The following is a 9,477-nucleotide window of genomic DNA, read 5'->3' on the forward strand; positions in this document are numbered from 1 at the left end:
CTAGTCATATAAATAGAGAAGAAAGTGCTTCCTGCCGTTTCTTTTTACAAATCATTTCTGACAAAAAGCCTACAGTGTGCTTTCTTTTATTTCAGTTACAGTGACAGCAAGCTTTTCAATGGCTGTAAGAATCAGCATGAAACTAAAAAAAAAAAAAAAAAAAAAAAAAAAAAAGGCAACGTACAGTAAACCTTGTTAATGTGAGAGTCACAGAAACAAAATAGAGTAGGAGGCAGGAGACAGCTTGCAATTCCCAGTTGCTCCACGGGTCTTTCAACAGTGACTTATTATTTAAAGCTTGGCCAAGGGCAAGGAGAGGTGAGGAGCCGTTGCCCGTGACCTCTTGTTTTAGTTGGCCTCACCCAGCATTCTGGGTGCTTCGGTGCCAACCAGTCCCTTGATCTTTTTTGTCATCCATTAAAATTGAAGTCCTGCCTGTCTTCCTGGCACACTGATGTAACATTTATGACTTACAGTTGAGATGACAGACAAGAAAACTTGTCAGATATTACCCTGCCAGATGATACAGGAACATCTTCTGCATCTACAGCTAGTTGCTAATGGGAAGGCTCAACCCCTTATAGCCTTCCCACCAAATTCGCCCTCTGTTATGAAGAGCAATGTATTTTTTAAGTGAAATCATCAGGGGGAAGTCAGTATGACAGGCAAAGAAATTAATTGGCAGATCTACCAACTTTCCTCAAAAATTATGCCTTAATCTGTGATATCACGCTCTAATTTCAGAGTATGTTTTCATGTTGTTTTTAAGTGCTAGTTACTTTGACAAAGAAAATCACTACAAATGTAGTAAGACACAATTAATATGAAAGCTATATTTGACAGAATAAGCATATTCTTAATGTGCAGGCAAAGTGCTTTTTTTCCTTCAGATTTTTTGTTCTTTTCCTTGGTTGGGTAAACAAATTGTGAAAACAGTTCCGTTTTCTTATTTCCAGTGTCGAAGGGGCACCACACGCTCCTAATACATCCAGAGGGAGCAATCTCACAGGAAAAGAATGAAATCTTGGAATAGCATGGAAACCCCGGAAGAGCCCAAATGTCACAAATCTGTAGCCAGGTATCCAATTAGGTAGGGAATTAACTGGGTTACTGTATGCCAGGCAGCATTAACAGTCCTCCTGGGCCACATAATGGAAAAGCTGACACAGGACTCAAATGATAAAGAATTCACGTCAGTCAATGTAACTTAATGGAAAACTTTTCATTATTTCTTATTTTTATTTTTTCATTTAGATATTACGGTGTTCTTAAGTGCAAAATAGCATTTATAAATATTACAATACAGGTGCACCAGGAATAAGTTAATTATCACATCAAGTTTCAAGTTGCGTATCATGTGGTATCACCCAACACATTTCGAAAGAGTAAGAACTAAGCAACAGTCTCCAAATAGTTTTCCTTAGGAAATCATTGTGGAATAGGGGCATTACTGGGGACATTGGTGGCACTTGTTCTTAAATTAATGTTCTCATTCAGTGTATGAAATACTCAGATCATAACTATAGAAAGTGGGTAATAAACTATATATATTTGTTACTACCCCAGAAAGTAGCAAATACCTGAAATTTCGTGCAGCCCTAGGGGACAAGTGATTCCATGTGTGAAAGAGTGGCATAAGAACTTCTCCTCGGCTGCGTAAGCAGATATAAGAGGGTGGTTCAGCCTTCCTAAGTCTGTGGTAAGGATCCCGGGAAAATATACCATGTGAGTTACAACCTTTTAAATGGTACAATGTAACCTGGGAGACATTATACCAAAAAAAAAAAAAAAAAAAAAAAAAAGATACAACTCCAGAGTAAATGTGTGTGTGTGTGTGTGTGTTAAACCTGGGCTGGACACCTCTTCTAGACCAAGTAGAGAGGCAGTTGGGATGGCACCAGCCCTTCCTCTGCCAGAATGGAGACCTCCATCTGCCTTATCTGCCCTAGTTTTAAAATCCCTGCACCTGCAAACACCGCATTCTTATCAGAGGAATGTTCTTGCCTGTTCACACCAAGTGACACCTCTTACAAGACCTATGAGGTGCTCTGAATGGAGGCCCGAACCTGCAGGCATTTCCTCTGAGCTCAATGCAGTTTGAGTCAAGGCCTTCACTCGCTGGCATTGTAGGTATTTGTTACTTGGGGAATAAAACCCATACTCTTACTTCAGAATACAAAATGATTATTTTTTCCATGCACTATTGCTATTAATATAAATCATACTCATCAAGCTCCACCAAATCCTGTCTGCATGACCAATGACAGCTTTGGTTTTTTGTTGTTTTCCAAAGATAACACTTGGCCAGGCTACTTCCCAAACTGGCACATGTACCTTCCTTTTTGTTCTTTCATTGTAATGCTGGATGAGCATTACTGCTTTTTTAATGAAATTTCCATTAATGAACAATGACAGATGCAGACATGCCCATGGTGAAAAATACATGGTTCCTCAAAAATAAAAATTAAAAACTACAAATCATGTAATCAAAATAAAGTCTGCTGCTGGGTCTGAGGGCAAGAAACCATTCTCTAAAACACAATGAAAAGCATGGGGAAAGAATTCAAATGAGTTTTGCTTGTTTTCAACATCTGTTGATGCCATAAAACACAAACTGCTCTGGGGGTGTTGTGGAAATATGAGTGTCTCAGCTGAGGAGAAAATGCTCAGACAGAAGGGACAGCAATTAGTAACTCTGCACCAGCTATACTTATTAAGAGCTACTACAAACAACATCTTCTGCCGACTCAGATAGATGTTTCTCGGTGGTATTGAAGGAAGACATGGTTTATGAGTGCTCACATAGTACCTGTTTCCTTTTGCAACTTGCTGAAGAGAGGAACGGGCACTTGGATCCCGTTGTAGTTCTGCTCCCCCATCCAAGGTGAAGTGGCAGCTTCCACAAGCTCGGTGTCCTCAGCCACCAGTGAGCAGGTCAATAAAAGCTACCCAGCACTGCTGCGCTGTGGTTGCATTGCAAAACCAAATAAAGCACATCATCTCTCATGTTGACTGATTCTGCATGACCTAATAGCTGCTCGGTGAATTAAATGCAGTGTCTGAATGACCTATTTATTTGGTGAGACTGATGGCCTGTGTAATTTTGCCATGAGTGACAAGGATCATAAGCAGTAAGCTGAGACGGCGCCTCGTTCACTCTTCAGATGTCCAGTTCTTAAACATGAATAACGATGAACACGTCTCTGTCTGTTTATCTGCTCGAAAGTGTTGAAATCCCCTTAGGACGGGCTGTGACACACATCTCATAGCAGGCACCCAGCTCTGCTGCCTCCACAAGAGCTCCCCTGGGGTGTCCTCACCCTGCAGCACCCCAGGGTTTGCTCCAGATGTTCCTGCACCAGGCGCCACCACCCTGCCCACTGGAATCAAAGAAACTATTGACAGCAAGGTTTTCCAATACACCCCTGACTATAGCAGGGGGTTTATAGCAGTTTAAACAGCTGTGGCATATTTATAAATGCTGAAAGGATTTGGAAGTGGGAGAAACTTGGAGTGTGGACAAAAATAATTTATTTGCAGTTCTTGTTAGACTTCTGTTCAACTTTGTTAAGTCTATTAGCACATGCAAGTTTTTTACCCTCAGACACTCACAAAGCAGCAGCTCAAACAAATAATCTCATGCACAAGCATTTATAGAACAGAAACACAGATTCAGACATTTTTCAGGACTGTGCTGGGACTGTCAATAGCAGCACTTTAATTTTCACACATTTCTCTTTAAAAAATTTCTTTGCCATCATTAAGTTTCTGGCTACAGACACTATGCAAATGTTTTTATTTTTTACTGTAAATCATTTATATACTAAATATGTTTTCTTTTTCAAGTTCTCAATTTAAAACAAAATGCACTTTTTTGTTGTTGTTGGTTTTTTTTTTTGTTTGTTTGTTTGTTTGTTTTAAGACCAATCCAGTACACTTCTGGGCAATAAAGTCAATGGAAATGTTTTGATGAAATGTAATAAAAAAATTGAATTTCTGATGCTCACAATAAACAATAACCAAGATCAACTGATGGGATGGAGGCAATAGAAGTTTCTTCATAAAACATTTATTCTGAATTGTTCAATTAACTTGTTTTTACAGAATTTGAGGAAATTAGCCATACTTGTTGATTTTTGGTATAGGAAATGATGACTTAGAAGTTGTCTTCAGGAAACGTAACCTTATACATTTTGGTAATAATTTTAAATAAGATGGTGAAGATTAAGAGATAAATCAAAGAAGTTTGCAAAATTACACACTGTGGGAAGCATCCTCTCTCTACAGTCTTTGGATTTCTGTTTGGTTAACATCATGCTCAGTCTGAGATTGTCATTTAGAGACCTCATTTTTATGATGCAAATTACTTCCTTAATATCAAGTGTGATGGATTATAATATCTCAGTTTTCCCTGTAGCATTTGACAATATTATTAGAATTTGACTGACATGTAATTCTTTCCCTGAAATAAAAAGCCCGTATAGACACACCAACTTAATTTATTTAACTCATAAAATCTTCCAAAAACGTTCTATGAACAAATGTGCTGTTAAAAAGAAAAGTAAACAAATGAGACCTAAAAATTTAAATTTACATACTCCATTCCTGAACAAACATATCAAGTAATCCAATGAGATTGTACATTAGTAGGAAGGGAAAAGGAAAAAAAAAAAAAAAAAAAAAACAGCTCATGGCAAAGAGGAAGAAATGGTGCAGAACTGTGAATGTATATAAAAGCCATGAATCACAGCTAAGACATGGGCAGGATTAAGCAAAAGGCTATACCACATGAATAGAAAAAATGAATGTAATGAGAAAGTAGCTGTGGAATATTTATAAGCATGGGCCTGGCGTTTCAAATACATTCTAAAAAAAAAGCAGCATCCTATGAATAAAATAAAATAAAAAAAAAAACATAAGTCATTAACGGGCAAACAAATACCAAAATCTTTGACAGCTATGAGTTGCCTTGTAGAGAAAGAAAACAAAAGTAACTTGGTTCCTAGCAATGGATTTAACTTCTTAGTGAAAGATACAGAAAACTACTAGAAAGGAAAAAATCTACAAGTGATTCTTGTACATTATGAGGTTATTTTTTAAATAAGACAGTAACGGAAGAGCCGTACTATGTGATGAGTCCTAACTTAGTCTTAACCTAGAAAACTGCAGTTTGTGTGTCCAAGTATTGGATAATTTTGAAAAACAGGTTTACAAAAGTAAGGCTCCAAATGTCTTGAAGGGAAAAAACAAAGAAGTGTCAAGTGCTTTGAAACACTGCTGTAACTCTGTCAGTAAGGCTGGTCCTGGCTTTCTATGATCTTGCCTCCAGCAAGATAAGACATTCAAGCCCACCTGCGTATCCTGCATGCCAAGTGTGGCTGGGCTGATCAGGAGCACAGCCATTTCATGACGACTTTGTCTAGTCTTGGTTCATGCTGTTATTTTATAACTAAATTGTTGTTTATCAGATCTTAGATCATGGTGAGGTTTTGTTAGGTAAGACAGGAGCAGAGGTGTAAGAGCCCTAAAAATAGATGGCTGTAGGAATCTACTGATGACCATGCTGCCAAAGGGGAAATAAGGTCTCAGACTGGCTGCACAAGTTTCAGATGAGCTCCTCACACAACCCACTAAATGGTCCCTTCAGTAGCTCTGGGACTTGGCTTTCTGCTTGGAGCAGGGAGGGTTCAGACCAGGTATTCCCTATGCTCAAGCTAGCAGCCAGCCAAAACCCATCCACACGCTGGCAGGAGGAAGCAGACAAGGTCATCCACAGTGCCCTGTGAACTAATGTCAAAAAAAAAAAAAGGCTCCCATTTAGGAAATACCCCACGCAACTTCTGGAAATGCTCTCAAAATGCCAGTGATTGTTATGAACTTGCTGCATGTAGGCATACTTGGCTACGGACACATCTGCTTGCACCCAGGCCAGGATACAGATACCTGCTATGGTACAGCCCTGCTTCATTTGGAATACATGTCCCAGGTATGTGTGAAAGTGATCTGCATAGTCAGTGTACTACAAACGAAAGCATTTGGCTCTTCAAGATTGGATTTCTTTGGATGTCTTCCAGACTCCCTGAGAAGTGTGTTCATTCTGTTTATCCGTTTTGGCTCAACCTGAGTAACAAAATTTCTTTCAGATGCTGCTTATAACCACAACCACACAGGCAACTATGCAAATACTTGTATAAAGGGCAAAGTCCTTTGAATGAAACGTGTAGAAAGGACTGTTTTAAGAAGAGGTCTATACTCTGTACCAAACAATGCCTCTGTACCGAACAGCTCTTCATCAAGATCTCTTCCATGAGAAATCTCTAATGCTGCTTTATAGAAAGAACCACCTGGAAAATAACTGAGTGCTCACACTGTAGTTGGGAGGAATTGTGCTAGAGGTGCTCAGACGTACACAGTCATGCTGAGTCCTGGTGGTCGTGCCCGCAGCACAGCCGTGGCAGTGTCAGAAGAAAAGAATACCTACATAGTGTGCTGGCCTCTGTGCTACTTAGCTGAGTTTGTCTATTTTTATAGATAATTTCTGTATTTGTAGACATTGCTGCAACATTGGCTACACAGATGGAGGCCACCCCTAATGCAAAGGACCTAATACTCCATTCAGTAGATGGAAACCCTCCTGCAGTAATAGTATCACTCTGAAGCCCTGGGGCTGCAATATGGAACAATTTTCTTTAAGGATTCATGAAAGCCTGGGGAAAGCACACAGTGGCTTTTTCTCTCTGCTGCAGCAGCCAAAAAGAATTATTTTTACACAGGGGAACACCCTTCTACTCTCTGCTGTTGCTTTGTGATTAGTAGATTGCCTGTAGGCTACAAGGCGTCTGGAAATGTTTCTATATTTCTCATACATGCTGAAACAGAAATAAAAAGGAAATGATTAAAAAGATGCAGGGAGACTCTTGGCAAATAGATGCGAGAGCAGCAAAACAAACAGACTGCAGCACAATGTGTATTTCTGACATTGCTGACAGGCAATTTCATGTTACACACTCTGCAGTCAGAATGAGATGCTCAGGAAAAGACTTCTCCAGAGAGTGCAGCTGAACCCTCTGCCCAGTGCAGGAGGGCTGAATCAAATCACACGGCAAGAATCAGGATTATTTTTGCTTCAACAGATCTATGCCTTCATATCTAAACTGAAATTCCTGACAACAGACATGAGGTTGCAGTAAATTCTCATCAGAAGTGCAATATTGCTGAAGTTTCTTCATCCTCTACCCCTCACCTCATGCTGTGCTAATTGTTCAGCTGGTAGAAGGGATGTTCAGCGTGAGAGTTTTCAGTGTAATGAACTGTCAAGTAAAGTCTCCATCGCAGTTTCTGTATTTCTACATTCCACATTTGGCAGGAAGAAAACACGTGAATACACCATGCTACATGCCATGCTGACTCTTGCTTATTGTCTTCCAGGGAAAACTCACAGGTGCTACCTGAACGGATAAATCAGTTATCTAATTAATAATATTATTTTGGAATGTACAGATTTGGTTTAATGCACAAAGGTGTTTTTTTTTTTTTTTTTTTTTTTTTTTCCCAGACCAGCCACATACCTCCTGTGTGAGCAGGAAAAGTTATTTAATCTATTCTGACTTATCCTCAGTTGCAAATACCAAGGGGACGGGAGCTGCTGAAAAGATCTGGTGAATATCGTGCATCTGTTTGTCTGCTGTTACACTGCTAGCTCTAAGACAGCAATAAATTAATTCCAGCAGTGGACAGCAGTTCCTTCTCGGAAAAGATGTTAACAGGTTCACCTGATTCAATTACCAGTACTCAAAAGGGCAATGCAAACAAACAAACAAGCAAACAAAACCACATTGATCTGAGAATCAGTTTGGACAAGATTTAAGCAAGAAAAGTGGAAAAAGAGCTTTGCTGGCTGGTTACACAGGAGTCAGGAAAGCATCTAAGCCTCTGTTTGAGATTTGTATGTAGCGACTGAAGCAACTGTGCTGTAACTTCGTAGGGAATCATTGCTGAGTGCCTAATGCATGTCATAGGTGTAACATTCTGGGCATTCCCACTTCACATTTTTGTTAGTGTCTGTAAAGACAATATAACATAATTACTGAGAGTTTGCAAATGACAAAGAGGATGAGTCACCAGCAGACAACTGGGATTGCTCTTGTAGTTGACTAAAGAAAATAAAATGTATGTTAACAGGCAAATATATAAACAAAATTTGTACTAGCCTGTATACACACGCTCATATTTGTGTAAAAAGGAACAGCCTAAACTCACAGGAAGGGGAATTCATGCTGGAAAATAAAATATTCTTCAATGTACTGGATGATCTATCTTCCCAATACAGCCACATCCTAAAGGAACAAGTCTGTTATTCCATTAAAAAACAAACCAACCAACCACAGGTACCAGAGGGCAGGTTATTTCATCTGCTTTTAACCCATTTATGGCCACAACAGAAATAATCTCTTGCCCAACTTCTAGTGTTCATAATTTAATGAGCTTATGAAGTGTTCCCATAGTATTGCACATCTTCAGGGCTTGCTTCTGCTTACACAGACCAATAAAATGCACATTTTTTTAGAAAGGCCAACAAGAAGTATTTTGTATTAACCCATCCCTCACTCTTTGAATTTAAAATTTAAGTTTGCCTTTTGATATCAGTATCTACGTTCAATCTACTATGACGCAAACTTTTCTTCATCATAACTCTTAACTCTGCAGTGGCAAAAGCACAGGAAATGTGTACAAACACCTTTACTTTATGGCGTATAAGTTTATGGTATCTCATATCCTGAAGATTGTTTAGTACTGTGACTACGTATAGATTTATAGTACTTACAAAAGCACACAGGTGTATGGGTAAAACAAACTCAGAGGAAAGACTACAGTTCTTCCCATCAACATGAAACCACTTCTATTAACATGTTGAAATCAGTCAGTTTTCCTTCTGTGCATTGTGGCAACAGAACCCTGTTCTTCTATTCAAAGTCTGAATCTGTAAATGCCTATCAGGATGGATTAGAACTAGGAGTAGACACCTGAAATTAATACAGCTGAGTGCCATCCCATCTTTAATTGAATCAGAAGGACTGATGCACATCGCTTGGAATGAACACGAGCAGTGGTGCTGAGAGGTAATTGAATGAATCACAATAGGTCTCATGAGCGTTTTTGTTGGTAATTAGGGCAATAAAGCTACAGGGAACGATTTCAATCACCCACTGCCCATCACAAAATAATGCAATTTGGTATCAAAGCAAACAACAATATAATAATTACAGCACAACACAAAGTTAACTTAACATCTAACTAACATTTTTAACTTGCTAGTCAAAACATGCCCTCAGAAATGTCCCAATACACCTGCTCTACTTTCTGATTCAAAAGGTACTTGAAAAGAAATTGACTTATTTAAAACATATGAAGACAGGCTAGTATTTTTACTTAGGGTTAGGAGTACGTGCAATAATATCAATTGCAATGCTATGCTAT

This window comes from Cygnus olor, chromosome 1, assembly GCF_009769625.2.
Source record: "Cygnus olor isolate bCygOlo1 chromosome 1, bCygOlo1.pri.v2, whole genome shotgun sequence".
Taxonomy (NCBI): domain Eukaryota; kingdom Metazoa; phylum Chordata; class Aves; order Anseriformes; family Anatidae; genus Cygnus; species Cygnus olor.